The sequence below is a fragment of the Silene latifolia genome, chromosome Y (genome assembly GCF_048544455.1).
Source record: "Silene latifolia isolate original U9 population chromosome Y, ASM4854445v1, whole genome shotgun sequence".
Taxonomy (NCBI): Eukaryota; Viridiplantae; Streptophyta; class Magnoliopsida; order Caryophyllales; family Caryophyllaceae; genus Silene; species Silene latifolia.
The window spans coordinates 432,567,738-432,573,235 of NC_133538.1; the positions used below are offsets into that span (position 1 = coordinate 432,567,738).

A 5,498-nucleotide genomic window follows, 5' to 3' on the forward strand; every position below is an offset into this window, starting at 1 on the left:
GCGTTTTAGAGCTTATGTTTATGTACTACTTGTGTTGTCTTATTCTTGGGGATGTTTGGTTATCGTTATGGGGTGGCGAACTTCGAGACGAAGTTCATTTTAAGGGGGGAAGACTGTAATACTCCGTATTTTATAATACTACTTAAGTCGGGTTAATTGTTTAGTCGATAATTACGTTAAGTTGTTTTACTTGACTCGCGTGGTATCGTAAGATCGAGTACGTCAAGTTATTTTACTTGACTCGCGTGGTATCGTAAGATCGAGTTGTTTCGTAAGTTAATTGAGACGGGTTTATATGGAATTCGAGATGTGAGCTAACCCATTTACCCTCGACCCATTTGAGTTTACCCAAATGTTTAATCTAATTAACCCAACACCCAACATCATGTCTTTAACCAAATTTTTACCCTAACACTACACAACCCTCATCTCACCTGCCTCCCTCACTTCGACGGCACGCATTTTCAGATTCACACAAAGAGCCTTTCATTTGATTGAAGATTTCTCATCGATTCCAACCTAATTCGATTTCCCTGTTTGTAAGTCGATTTCATTCCATTGTTTATACTATTTTAAAGTGTTCGTCTTCAAAAAGTTTGAAAAGAGAGTCCTATTTATTTGATGTCTAGTTTATGCATATAAAAGCTCGTAGTCAAATTCTTTATGGTTTGTCCTAGGTGATTTATTTATGAACATGTCGCTGAAAAGTCCGCGAATCTGATTTGGTTGTGGAAAATGATTTGAAACCCTAATTTTTATGTCGATTCAGTTATGAGGCTTCTTCATACATCATCTTTGTATAGTCTAGATGATAATAGGATTTGGAATTTCTGAAAAATAATGTTTTAAACTCGTTTTATGAATCAATACTTTTTATGCGACGGTTTCTGTCAGTTTTTGGAAATCAGTCTGAAAACCCTTGATAAGTTTGGAATTTGAGAAAAACACGTTATATATAATTTGTAGCTAAGACTCATGGGGTTTCAATCCAATTGGCCTTGTATCAATTTGATTTTTCTGGAATTAGTTATGTATTTTATTCCGAGTCTGTCATGTGCTGGAAAATCAGGAAAAGTCGTGTTTGTTCTTTAAGTTGATATTCCTATTAAGTTATGATGAGTCTAGGTGGTGTGCAAGATTATTTGATTGAGTAGGTGGTAATTATACATAATTATGATATGTAGGTGATGGATATGTGAAGGATCGTAATTGGTTGCTTGTGTGTGCTTGGATTGCGAAAAGGTAGGGAAATACACTTGACTTCTTATCGTGTTGTTGAATTGTGTTGACTTGTTTGTGTTTCATATGACCAAATTGTGAACGTGACTTGATTCGTGGTTGTGGATTACGCTATGATATGGTTGACTAACTGCTCGTGTTGAGTGTGTTATCACAACATTTGGTAGTCCGGCATGATTTCATTCATTGATATACATATTGTATTGCATTGTTTCTTGTTGGGCATTCATATGCATTGGAGATGGAGGATGTTGTGGTGATGTGGTGTGGTGATGATGATGTTGTGATAAGGCCCGGGCGGGTTCTGCAGACTTGCCCTGGTGTCCTCAACAAGCGAAATGGCGGATCGGCTACGGTCGATATATATAGTCTACCGGGGATCGGTATGGCTGGGTTGTCCGGGTTATGAGATATGAGTTATGAGATATGAGTTATGAGATATGAGTTATGAGATATGAGTTATGAGATATGAGTTATGAGATATGAGATGAGATGGAGATGGAGGTGACGGAGGAGCATGCATATCATATTTTGTTGTTGCATTGTATTACCCTACTCAACCTCGTGGTTGACCCTGTGTATTCGTGAACACCTGTGATGAACCTTTTAATGGGGAGCAGGTTGACAGGTACCTCAGAGACTGATAGGAGCTGGATGGGAAGAGAGCTTGGATTGCCTGACTTAGAGCTAGCCCACTTTTATTTCTGTTTAGTTATCGACTTTATTTTTCGATTTGAGACTTGTTTCATTTCAGATGTATAATTATATAAATTGACTTGGAGTTTAATTTATTATTCACTACCTCGGGAAACCGAGATGGTAACAGTCCGGTTTATTAGGGAATGTCTTGCTAAAGGCTCCTTCATAAACTGGGATGTTACACATTGACAAACAATTCAAAAATAATTTTAACCATTACAAAATTTTGACACAAAAATTTTGTACATTCTAAAACTCTTCCAGGGACCTAAAAAGGTCAAAAATTTAGTCCAAAAATTTCGAATTAATTTTATGAACAAAAACATCCATATTTATCGGTTTTTATCGAATAAGAGCCAATAAACATCAAAAAGTGTGAAAACGTTTTCTAAATTTCACTTTTATCATATAAAACATATTTTGGAATATACCAAAAAATTTCATACCCATAAAATTCCGTTTATTATTTTTGAATAAAATAATCGATTTTTATCGATTTTTAACCATTAAAAATCATTAAACATGCAAATCTTCATAAATTTTTACGAAATTTTATAGAAAATTTGTAAAAATTGCATGTGAAATCATATAAAAAATTCAAGGTCAGAATCCAAGTTTAACTATTTTAGTTAACCTCTGAACCAAAATACGATATTTTCGACTCGGTTTTCAATAAAAAATGATAATAAATAGCAAAATAATTCCACAACTCGCCAAATTTGACCACAAATCATTTGAGATCAGAAGGTATGCATGCAAAAAATTTCGTGCAAAAATCCTCATTTTAGCATCATTTTTGATTTTAAAATTATCTCATAATTAGATTAAAATGCTTAAAATTAACATGCATAATACAAGCCAAAGCTCTGATACCACTTGAAAGACCATAACCCCAAATTAGACCTCTCTAATTAGGTTATCAAAAATCTTTATTTTATAAATTGTTGGATCTATGTAATATGCATGTAATATTTAATCTATTTTAAAGAAAAAGATGAGGAAACAATTTCCTTACATTGATGATAGGCACATATGGGCACAACCAAGATCACCCATCTTAGTTTTTCTTGAGCTATACAAATATATGGCAAGATCCTCCATAAATCCAAGCTTCCAAAGAAGAAAGACTCCTCTCTAATTTCACCCAAGAACTTACCCAAAACCTTACAAATATTAACTAGATATATTGTAAGATTACCCTTGAAATAATACTAACACTTAGTAAAACTTATTAGTTTTGTAATACTAACTCTTAGTATGTGATTTATAATAATTTTTTGTTTTTAGAGAGATCAACTCTTTTATTTTCTCCACCTGCAAAAGTTAAAGTGAAGTGAAAAAAATAAACAATGAAAGTGGAGAAAAAGAGTGTGGGACGGTTGGAAGAGGGAGGGTGGAGTGTCACTTTTTCTTATTTTAATTACACCCAATCCTCATGTGAATGGGTTAGAACAAAAGTAATTATGGGGAAGTAAAATGTGTAAGAGAAATAATGGTGTTTAAAGCAACACACACACTACCACATGCACTTACACGGTCCAAAATGACCTATTTACGGGTCCATTTTGGTTCTTATATTTGTCGCACAAATACATGTAAATTTTATTTAAACATCGATTTATGTTTAAATGCTTCCCTGTTAAATTCGTCTAAAACACTTCGTAAATATACGTGTACAACTACACATATATTTTACGTACCAATACTAATCACATTAGTAAATTAGTCTTAAATAATTTATTATTCAATTATCGCATAATTAAATAATAATTTCCGCGCCTCGAGTTCACAACTCGATGTCTCTCTAAATCAATTAATCGACTAACTACTTAGTCAATTTATCAAGGGACTAATTAAATTGTATCTCATACAATTAATTAGTTTTCATGTTGGGGTTCGTTCCTTTAGGCGTGACCGAAATGGATCAGCTGAACACCGCCGTCTCACGACAGTAACGTCAAACCCTAGTTGGCCAACCGTTACCGATATACGTTGATCAGCTGACTAGTATTGCCATTGAATATCCCATGCATATTCCTTAATGAGATTTAATATGGTCACGGACTATTGTGGAGGACAACTACTCCAACAGATAACTTGCTTGAGGTCGGAATTATATACTCCATCTCGAGGAGCGATTGGGTGAGCCCGGTTCAAATCGTCCCCAAAAAGGGCGGTATGACCGTGGTTGAGAATGAGGAAGGTGAACTCATCTCGACCCGACCGGTCACGGGATGGAGGATGTGTATTGATTATAGAAAGCTCAATCCTGCCTCAATCAAAGATCATTTTCCATTGTCATTCATCGATCAAATGCTCGAGAGACTTGCAAACCACAATTATTTTTGCTTATTGACGGGTACTCCGGGTTCATTCAAATACCCTTACACCCGGATGATCAAGCAAAAACCACGTTTACTTGTCCTTATTGTGTCTTCGCATATCGGAGAATGCCATTTGGGCTTTGCAATGCTCCCGGGACATTTCAACGGGCCATGATGTCTATCTTTTCGGAGTACATTGAGAAGTCTATGGAAATGTTTATGGATGACTTTAGTGTCCATGGCATCTCATTTGATGATTGTTTTAAGAACCTCTCCCAAGTGCTCCAAACTTGCATCCGATATAACCTTAAGTTGAATTAGGAAAAATGTCATTTCATGGTGCAAAAGGAAGTGGTTCTTGGTCATGTCATTTCTAAGAACGGGATCCAAGTGGACAAAGCAAAGGTAGAGGTGATTTAGAAACTTCCCCCACCCACAAATGTCAAGGGTGTGAGGAGTTTTTTAGGTCATGCAGGGTATTACCGAAGGTTTATCAAAGATTTTGCAAAAATCGCTAAACCCCTGACCTCACTTCTTGCTAAGGACGTTCCCTTCATATTTGATGAATCTTATGTTGAAAGCTTTTGTAGGCTCAAACAAGCCTTGATATCGGCTCCAATAGTACAACCACCCAATTGGAAACCTCCCCTTCGAGTTGATGTGTGATGCAAGTGACTTTGCATTGGAGGAGGTCTTGGGTCAAAGACAAGACAAAAAACTCCATGTGATAGCCTTTGTAAGCAAAACCTTGGACAATGCTCAATGCAATTACACCACCACAAAGAAAGAAATGTTGGCGGTGGTGTATGCTTTTGAGAAGTTCCGGCCTTACCTCCTATGCTCCAAAGTCATTGTCTACACGGATCACTCCGCTATCAAGAAACTTATGGTCAAGAAGGATGCTAAGCCGAGATTGATCCATTGGGTGTTGTTGTTACAAGAGTTCGATGTCACAATCAAGGATAAACCGGGTTCCAAAAATCTTGTTGCGGATCAATTATCAAGGTTGACTAAAGAAGCCCGGGGTGATGTTGATGAAGGGATTCCCATTGATGAGTGGCTATATTTTAGCTATCACGCACTCCGACCCTTGGTATGCGGATATTGCTAACTACTTGAGCTCTAGCTTTATTCCGGAAGAACTTGACAATAAAGCTTGGAAGAAGTTGAGAGAGATATGAGTCAAGGAGGTATGTGTGGGAAGATTTGTTCTTATATAGGAGATGCAATGATGGA

General features: G+C 36.4%; 1 long non-coding RNA gene across 1 annotated transcript; it reads left to right on the forward strand.

The window, feature by feature from the left end:
* Positions 1-413: 413 nt before the first annotated feature.
* Positions 414-1,945, forward strand: LOC141626738 (uncharacterized). The gene is made up of 3 exons (XR_012536329.1): positions 414-539; positions 1,185-1,242; positions 1,860-1,945. It is a non-coding gene; the product is annotated as an uncharacterized LOC141626738 (long non-coding RNA).
* The last annotated feature ends 3,553 nt before the right edge of the window (positions 1,946-5,498 follow it).